This window comes from Melanerpes formicivorus, unplaced genomic scaffold (assembly GCF_026170545.1).
Source record: "Melanerpes formicivorus ecotype bairdi unplaced genomic scaffold, bMelFor1.0.p_v2 SCAF_91, whole genome shotgun sequence".
In the NCBI taxonomy this organism is placed as follows: domain Eukaryota; kingdom Metazoa; phylum Chordata; class Aves; order Piciformes; family Picidae; genus Melanerpes; species Melanerpes formicivorus.
Genome location: NW_027142443.1, coordinates 2592051 through 2602397, shown reverse-complemented (window position 1 = coordinate 2602397; position 10347 = coordinate 2592051).

Here is a 10347-nt window from a genome sequence, read left to right as displayed (position 1 = left end):
GGTTTTACCCCAACAATGTTTTCATTAGTTTCGCTCACTCTCGAAATCAAGCATTTTACAGCAGGTTGGAGCAGCCTGTATCTCAGCACAGGAATAAGGTAGGGAAGAATTCTAAGGATCATTTTGACTGCCTCCAGAAGTTAGATCAGATGGCAAATTGGATTTGGTGCTAGGTCTTTCCCTTTAGGTTTTACCCCAACAATGTTTTCATTAGTTTCGCTCACTCTCGAAATCAAGCATTTTACAGCAGGTTGGAGCAGCCTGTATCTCAGCACAGGAATAAGGTAGGGAAGAATTCTAAGGATCATTTTGACTGCCTCCAGAAGTTAGATCAGATGGCAAATTGGATTTGGTGCTAGGTCTTTCCCTTTAGGTTTTACCCCAACAATGTTTTCATTAGTTTCGCTCACTCTCGAAATCAAGCATTTTACAGCAGGTTGGAGCAGCCTGTATCTCAGCACAGGAATAAGGTAGGGAAGAATTCTAAGGATCATTTTGACTGCCTCCAGAAGTTAGATCAGATGGCAAATTGGATTTGGTGCTAGGTCTTTCCCTTTAGGTTTTACCCCAACAATGTTTTCATTAGTTTCGCTCACTCTCGAAATCAAGCATTTTACAGCAGGTTGGAGCAGCCTGTATCTCAGCACAGGAATAAGGTAGGGAAGAATTCTAAGGATCATTTTGACTGCCTCCAGAAGTTAGATCAGATGGCAAATTGGATTTGGTGCTAGGTCTTTCCCTTTAGGTTTTACCCCAACAATGTTTTCATTAGTTTCGCTCACTCTCGAAATCAAGCATTTTACAGCAGGTTGGAGCAGCCTGTATCTCAGCACAGGAATAAGGTAGGGAAGAATTCTAAGGATCATTTTGACTGCCTCCAGAAGTTAGATCAGATGGCAAATTGGATTTGGTGCTAGGTCTTTCCCTTTAGGTTTTACCCCAACAATGTTTTCATTAGTTTCGCTCACTCTCGAAATCAAGCATTTTACAGCAGGTTGGAGCAGCCTGTATCTCAGCACAGGAATAAGGTAGGGAAGAATTCAAATACTCATTTTGACTGCCTCCAGAAGTTAGATCAGATGGCAAATTGGATTTGGTGCTAGGTCTTTCCCTTTAGGTTTTACCCCAACAATGTTTTCATTAGTTTCGCTCACTCTCGAAATCAAGCATTTTACAGCAGGTTGGAGCAGCCTGTATCTCAGCACAGGAATAAGGTAGGGAAGAATTCAAATACTCATTTTGACTGCCTCCAGAAGTTAGATCAGATGGCAAATTGGATTTGGTGCTAGGTCTTTCCCTTTAGGTTTTACCCCAACAATGTTTTCATTAGTTTCGCTCACTCTCGAAATCAAGCATTTTACAGCAGGTTGGAGCAGCCTGTATCTCAGCATAGGAATAAGGTAGGGAAGAATTCTAAGGATCATTTTGACTGCCTCCAGAAGTTAGATCAGATGGAAAATTGGATTTGGTGCTAGGTCTTTCCCTTTAGGTTTTACCCCAACAATGTTTTCATTAGTTTCGCTCACTCTCGAAATCAAGCATTTTACAGCAGGTTGGAGCAGCCTGTATCTCAGCACAGGAATAAGGTAGGGAAGAATTCTAAGGATCATTTTGACTGCCTCCAGAAGTTAGATCAGATGGCAAATTGGATTTGGTGCTAGGTCTTTCCCTTTAGGTTTTACCCCAACAATGTTTTCATTAGTTTCGCTCACTCTCGAAATCAAGCATTTTACAGCAGGTTGGAGCAGCCTGTATCTCAGCACAGGAATAAGGTAGGGAAGAATTCAAATACTCATTTTGACTGCCTCCAGAAGTTAGATCAGATGGCAAATTGGATTTGGTGCTAGGTCTTTCCCTTTAGGTTTTACCCCAACAATGTTTTCATTAGTTTCGCTCACTCTCGAAATCAAGCATTTTACAGCAGGTTGGAGCAGCCTGTATCTCAGCACAGGAATAAGGTAGGGAAGAATTCTAAGGATCATTTTGACTGCCTCCAGAAGTTAGATCAGATGGCAAATTGGATTTGGTGCTAGGTCTTTCCCTTTAGGTTTTACCCCAACAATGTTTTCATTAGTTTCGCTCACTCTCGAAATCAAGCATTTTACAGCAGGTTGGAGCAGCCTGTATCTCAGCATAGGAATAAGGTAGGGAAGAATTCTAAGGATCATTTTGACTGCCTCCAGAAGTTAGATCAGATGGCAAATTGGATTTGGTGCTAGATCTTTCCCTTTAGGTTTTACCCCAACAATGTTTTCATTAGTTTCGCTCACTCTCGAAATCAAGCATTTTACAGCAGGTTGGAGCAGCCTGTATCTCAGCACAGGAATAAGGTAGGGAAGAATTCAAATACTCATTTTGACTGCCTCCAGAAGTTAGATCAGATGGCAAATTGGATTTGGTGCTAGGTCTTTCCCTTTAGGTTTTACCCCAACAATGTTTTCATTAGTTTCGCTCACTCTCGAAATCAAGCATTTTACAGCAGGTTGGAGCAGCCTGTATCTCAGCACAGGAATAAGGTAGGGAAGAATTCTAAGGATCATTTTGACTGCCTCCAGAAGTTAGATCAGATGGCAAATTGGATTTGGTGCTAGGTCTTTCCCTTTAGGTTTTACCCCAACAATGTTTTCATTAGTTTCGCTCACTCTCGAAATCAAGCATTTTACAGCAGGTTGGAGCAGCCTGTATCTCAGCACAGGAATAAGGTAGGGAAGAATTCTAAGGATCATTTTGACTGCCTCCAGAAGTTAGATCAGATGGCAAATTGGATTTGGTGCTAGGTCTTTCCCTTTAGGTTTTACCCCAACAATGTTTTCATTAGTTTCGCTCACTCTCGAAATCAAGCATTTTACAGCAGGTTGGAGCAGCCTGTATCTCAGCACAGGAATAAGGTAGGGAAGAATTCTAAGGATCATTTTGACTGCCTCCAGAAGTTAGATCAGATGGCAAATTGGATTTGGTGCTAGATCTTTCCCTTTAGGTTTTACCCCAACAATGTTTTCATTAGTTTCGCTCACTCTCGAAATCAAGCATTTTACAGCAGGTTGGAGCAGCCTGTATCTCAGCACAGGAATAAGGTAGGGAAGAATTCTAAGGATCATTTTGACTGCCTCCAGAAGTTAGATCAGATGGCAAATTGGATTTGGTGCTAGGTCTTTCCCTTTAGGTTTTACCCCAACAATGTTTTCATTAGTTTCGCTCACTCTCGAAATCAAGCATTTTACAGCAGGTTGGAGCAGCCTGTATCTCAGCACAGGAATAAGGTAGGGAAGAATTCTAAGGATCATTTTGACTGCCTCCAGAAGTTAGATCAGATGGCAAATTGGATTTGGTGCTAGGTCTTTCCCTTTAGGTTTTACCCCAACAATGTTTTCATTAGTTTCGCTCACTCTCGAAATCAAGCATTTTACAGCAGGTTGGAGCAGCCTGTATCTCAGCACAGGAATAAGGTAGGGAAGAATTCTAAGGATCATTTTGACTGCCTCCAGAAGTTAGATCAGATGGCAAATTGGATTTGGTGCTAGGTCTTTCCCTTTAGGTTTTACCCCAACAATGTTTTCATTAGTTTCGCTCACTCTCGAAATCAAGCATTTTACAGCAGGTTGGAGCAGCCTGTATCTCAGCACAGGAATAAGGTAGGGAAGAATTCTAAGGATCATTTTGACTGCCTCCAGAAGTTAGATCAGATGGCAAATTGGATTTGGTGCTAGATCTTTCCCTTTAGGTTTTACCCCAACAATGTTTTCATTAGTTTCGCTCACTCTCGAAATCAAGCATTTTACAGCAGGTTGGAGCAGCCTGTATCTCAGCACAGGAATAAGGTAGGGAAGAATTCTAAGGATCATTTTGACTGCCTCCAGAAGTTAGATCAGATGGCAAATTGGATTTGGTGCTAGGTCTTTCCCTTTAGGTTTTACCCCAACAATGTTTTCATTAGTTTCGCTCACTCTCGAAATCAAGCATTTTACAGCAGGTTGGAGCAGCCTGTATCTCAGCACAGGAATAAGGTAGGGAAGAATTCTAAGGATCATTTTGACTGCCTCCAGAAGTTAGATCAGATGGCAAATTGGATTTGGTGCTAGGTCTTTCCCTTTAGGTTTTACCCCAACAATGTTTTCATTAGTTTCGCTCACTCTCGAAATCAAGCATTTTACAGCAGGTTGGAGCAGCCTGTATCTCAGCACAGGAATAAGGTAGGGAAGAATTCTAAGGATCATTTTGACTGCCTCCAGAAGTTAGATCAGATGGCAAATTGGATTTGGTGCTAGGTCTTTCCCTTTAGGTTTTACCCCAACAATGTTTTCATTAGTTTCGCTCACTCTCGAAATCAAGCATTTTACAGCAGGTTGGAGCAGCCTGTATCTCAGCACAGGAATAAGGTAGGGAAGAATTCTAAGGATCATTTTGACTGCCTCCAGAAGTTAGATCAGATGGCAAATTGGATTTGGTGCTAGGTCTTTCCCTTTAGGTTTTACCCCAACAATGTTTTCATTAGTTTCGCTCACTCTCGAAATCAAGCATTTTACAGCAGGTTGGAGCAGCCTGTATCTCAGCACAGGAATAAGGTAGGGAAGAATTCTAAGGATCATTTTGACTGCCTCCAGAAGTTAGATCAGATGGCAAATTGGATTTGGTGCTAGGTCTTTCCCTTTAGGTTTTACCCCAACAATGTTTTCATTAGTTTCGCTCACTCTCGAAATCAAGCATTTTACAGCAGGTTGGAGCAGCCTGTATCTCAGCACAGGAATAAGGTAGGGAAGAATTCTAAGGATCATTTTGACTGCCTCCAGAAGTTAGATCAGATGGCAAATTGGATTTGGTGCTAGGTCTTTCCCTTTAGGTTTTACCCCAACAATGTTTTCATTAGTTTCGCTCACTCTCGAAATCAAGCATTTTACAGCAGGTTGGAGCAGCCTGTATCTCAGCACAGGAATAAGGTAGGGAAGAATTCTAAGGATCATTTTGACTGCCTCCAGAAGTTAGATCAGATGGCAAATTGGATTTGGTGCTAGGTCTTTCCCTTTAGGTTTTACCCCAACAATGTTTTCATTAGTTTCGCTCACTCTCGAAATCAAGCATTTTACAGCAGGTTGGAGCAGCCTGTATCTCAGCACAGGAATAAGGTAGGGAAGAATTCTAAGGATCATTTTGACTGCCTCCAGAAGTTAGATCAGATGGCAAATTGGATTTGGTGCTAGGTCTTTCCCTTTAGGTTTTACCCCAACAATGTTTTCATTAGTTTCGCTCACTCTCGAAATCAAGCATTTTACAGCAGGTTGGAGCAGCCTGTATCTCAGCACAGGAATAAGGTAGGGAAGAATTCTAAGGATCATTTTGACTGCCTCCAGAAGTTAGATCAGATGGCAAATTGGATTTGGTGCTAGGTCTTTCCCTTTAGGTTTTACCCCAACAATGTTTTCATTAGTTTCGCTCACTCTCGAAATCAAGCATTTTACAGCAGGTTGGAGCAGCCTGTATCTCAGCACAGGAATAAGGTAGGGAAGAATTCTAAGGATCATTTTGACTGCCTCCAGAAGTTAGATCAGATGGCAAATTGGATTTGGTGCTAGGTCTTTCCCTTTAGGTTTTACCCCAACAATGTTTTCATTAGTTTCGCTCACTCTCGAAATCAAGCATTTTACAGCAGGTTGGAGCAGCCTGTATCTCAGCATAGGAATAAGGTAGGGAAGAATTCTAAGGATCATTTTGACTGCCTCCAGAAGTTAGATCAGATGGCAAATTGGATTTGGTGCTAGGTCTTTCCCTTTAGGTTTTACCCCAACAATGTTTTCATTAGTTTCGCTCACTCTCGAAATCAAGCATTTTACAGCAGGTTGGAGCAGCCTGTATCTCAGCACAGGAATAAGGTAGGGAAGAATTCAAATACTCATTTTGACTGCCTCCAGAAGTTAGATCAGATGGCAAATTGGATTTGGTGCTAGATCTTTCCCTTTAGGTTTTACCCCAACAATGTTTTCATTAGTTTCGCTCACTCTCGAAATCAAGCATTTTACAGCAGGTTGGAGCAGCCTGTATCTCAGCACAGGAATAAGGTAGGGAAGAATTCTAAGGATCATTTTGACTGCCTCCAGAAGTTAGATCAGATGGCAAATTGGATTTGGTGCTAGGTCTTTCCCTTTAGGTTTTACCCCAACAATGTTTTCATTAGTTTCGCTCACTCTCGAAATCAAGCATTTTACAGCAGGTTGGAGCAGCCTGTATCTCAGCACAGGAATAAGGTAGGGAAGAATTCTAAGGATCATTTTGACTGCCTCCAGAAGTTAGATCAGATGGCAAATTGGATTTGGTGCTAGATCTTTCCCTTTAGGTTTTACCCCAACAATGTTTTCATTAGTTTCGCTCACTCTCGAAATCAAGCATTTTACAGCAGGTTGGAGCAGCCTGTATCTCAGCACAGGAATAAGGTAGGGAAGAATTCTAAGGATCATTTTGACTGCCTCCAGAAGTTAGATCAGATGGCAAATTGGATTTGGTGCTAGATCTTTCCCTTTAGGTTTTACCCCAACAATGTTTTCATTAGTTTCGCTCACTCTCGAAATCAAGCATTTTACAGCAGGTTGGAGCAGCCTGTATCTCAGCACAGGAATAAGGTAGGGAAGAATTCTAAGGATCATTTTGACTGCCTCCAGAAGTTAGATCAGATGGCAAATTGGATTTGGTGCTAGGTCTTTCCCTTTAGGTTTTACCCCAACAATGTTTTCATTAGTTTCGCTCACTCTCGAAATCAAGCATTTTACAGCAGGTTGGAGCAGCCTGTATCTCAGCACAGGAATAAGGTAGGGAAGAATTCTAAGGATCATTTTGACTGCCTCCAGAAGTTAGATCAGATGGCAAATTGGATTTGGTGCTAGGTCTTTCCCTTTAGGTTTTACCCCAACAATGTTTTCATTAGTTTCGCTCACTCTCGAAATCAAGCATTTTACAGCAGGTTGGAGCAGCCTGTATCTCAGCACAGGAATAAGGTAGGGAAGAATTCTAAGGATCATTTTGACTGCCTCCAGAAGTTAGATCAGATGGCAAATTGGATTTGGTGCTAGGTCTTTCCCTTTTGGTTTTACCCCAACAATGTTTTCATTAGTTTCGCTCACTCTCGAAATCAAGCATTTTACAGCAGGTTGGAGCAGCCTGTATCTCAGCACAGGAATAAGGTAGGGAAGAATTCTAAGGATCATTTTGACTGCCTCCAGAAGTTAGATCAGATGGCAAATTGGATTTGGTGCTAGGTCTTTCCCTTTAGGTTTTACCCCAACAATGTTTTCATTAGTTTCGCTCACTCTCGAAATCAAGCATTTTACAGCAGGTTGGAGCAGCCTGTATCTCAGCACAGGAATAAGGTAGGGAAGAATTCTAAGGATCATTTTGACTGCCTCCAGAAGTTAGATCAGATGGCAAATTGGATTTGGTGCTAGGTCTTTCCCTTTAGGTTTTACCCCAACAATGTTTTCATTAGTTTTGCTCACTCTCGAAATCAAGCATTTTACAGCAGGTTGGAGCAGCCTGTATCTCAGCACAGGAATAAGGTAGGGAAGAATTCAAATACTCATTTTGACTGCCTCCAGAAGTTAGATCAGATGGCAAATTGGATTTGGTGCTAGGTCTTTCCCTTTAGGTTTTACCCCAACAATGTTTTCATTAGTTTCGCTCACTCTCGAAATCAAGCATTTTACAGCAGGTTGGAGCAGCCTGTATCTCAGCACAGGAATAAGGTAGGGAAGAATTCTAAGGATCATTTTGACTGCCTCCAGAAGTTAGATCAGATGGCAAATTGGATTTGGTGCTAGGTCTTTCCCTTTAGGTTTTACCCCAACAATGTTTTCATTAGTTTCGCTCACTCTCGAAATCAAGCATTTTACAGCAGGTTGGAGCAGCCTGTATCTCAGCACAGGAATAAGGTAGGGAAGAATTCTAAGGATCATTTTGACTGCCTCCAGAAGTTAGATCAGATGGCAAATTGGATTTGGTGCTAGGTCTTTCCCTTTAGGTTTTACCCCAACAATGTTTTCATTAGTTTCGCTCACTCTCGAAATCAAGCATTTTACAGCAGGTTGGAGCAGCCTGTATCTCAGCACAGGAATAAGGTAGGGAAGAATTCTAAGGATCATTTTGACTGCCTCCAGAAGTTAGATCAGATGGCAAATTGGATTTGGTGCTAGGTCTTTCCCTTTAGGTTTTACCCCAACAATGTTTTCATTAGTTTCGCTCACTCTCGAAATCAAGCATTTTACAGCAGGTTGGAGCAGCCTGTATCTCAGCATAGGAATAAGGTAGGGAAGAATTCTAAGGATCATTTTGACTGCCTCCAGAAGTTAGATCAGATGGCAAATTGGATTTGGTGCTAGGTCTTTCCCTTTAGGTTTTACCCCAACAATGTTTTCATTAGTTTCGCTCACTCTCGAAATCAAGCATTTTACAGCAGGTTGGAGCAGCCTGTATCTCAGCACAGGAATAAGGTAGGGAAGAATTCAAATACTCATTTTGACTGCCTCCAGAAGTTAGATCAGATGGCAAATTGGATTTGGTGCTAGATCTTTCCCTTTAGGTTTTACCCCAACAATGTTTTCATTAGTTTCGCTCACTCTCGAAATCAAGCATTTTACAGCAGGTTGGAGCAGCCTGTATCTCAGCACAGGAATAAGGTAGGGAAGAATTCTAAGGATCATTTTGACTGCCTCCAGAAGTTAGATCAGATGGCAAATTGGATTTGGTGCTAGGTCTTTCCCTTTAGGTTTTACCCCAACAATGTTTTCATTAGTTTCGCTCACTCTCGAAATCAAGCATTTTACAGCAGGTTGGAGCAGCCTGTATCTCAGCACAGGAATAAGGTAGGGAAGAATTCTAAGGATCATTTTGACTGCCTCCAGAAGTTAGATCAGATGGCAAATTGGATTTGGTGCTAGATCTTTCCCTTTAGGTTTTACCCCAACAATGTTTTCATTAGTTTCGCTCACTCTCGAAATCAAGCATTTTACAGCAGGTTGGAGCAGCCTGTATCTCAGCACAGGAATAAGGTAGGGAAGAATTCTAAGGATCATTTTGACTGCCTCCAGAAGTTAGATCAGATGGCAAATTGGATTTGGTGCTAGATCTTTCCCTTTAGGTTTTACCCCAACAATGTTTTCATTAGTTTCGCTCACTCTCGAAATCAAGCATTTTACAGCAGGTTGGAGCAGCCTGTATCTCAGCACAGGAATAAGGTAGGGAAGAATTCTAAGGATCATTTTGACTGCCTCCAGAAGTTAGATCAGATGGCAAATTGGATTTGGTGCTAGGTCTTTCCCTTTAGGTTTTACCCCAACAATGTTTTCATTATTTTCGCTCACTCTCGAAATCAAGCATTTTACAGCAGGTTGGAGCAGCCTGTATCTCAGCACAGGAATAAGGTAGGGAAGAATTCTAAGGATCATTTTGACTGCCTCCAGAAGTTAGATCAGATGGCAAATTGGATTTGGTGCTAGGTCTTTCCCTTTAGGTTTTACCCCAACAATGTTTTCATTAGTTTCGCTCACTCTCGAAATCAAGCATTTTACAGCAGGTTGGAGCAGCCTGTATCTCAGCACAGGAATAAGGTAGGGAAGAATTCTAAGGATCATTTTGACTGCCTCCAGAAGTTAGATCAGATGGCAAATTGGATTTGGTGCTAGGTCTTTCCCTTTTGGTTTTACCCCAACAATGTTTTCATTAGTTTCGCTCACTCTCGAAATCAAGCATTTTACAGCAGGTTGGAGCAGCCTGTATCTCAGCACAGGAATAAGGTAGGGAAGAATTCTAAGGATCATTTTGACTGCCTCCAGAAGTTAGATCAGATGGCAAATTGGATTTGGTGCTAGGTCTTTCCCTTTAGGTTTTACCCCAACAATGTTTTCATTAGTTTCGCTCACTCTCGAAATCAAGCATTTTACAGCAGGTTGGAGCAGCCTGTATCTCAGCACAGGAATAAGGTAGGGAAGAATTCTAAGGATCATTTTGACTGCCTCCAGAAGTTAGATCAGATGGCAAATTGGATTTGGTGCTAGGTCTTTCCCTTTAGGTTTTACCCCAACAATGTTTTCATTAGTTTTGCTCACTCTCGAAATCAAGCATTTTACAGCAGGTTGGAGCAGCCTGTATCTCAGCACAGGAATAAGGTAGGGAAGAATTCAAATACTCATTTTGACTGCCTCCAGAAGTTAGATCAGATGGCAAATTGGATTTGGTGCTAGGTCTTTCCCTTTAGGTTTTACCCCAACAATGTTTTCATTAGTTTCGCTCACTCTCGAAATCAAGCATTTTACAGCAGGTTGGAGCAGCCTGTATCTCAGCACAGGAATAAGGTAGGGAAGAATTCTAAGG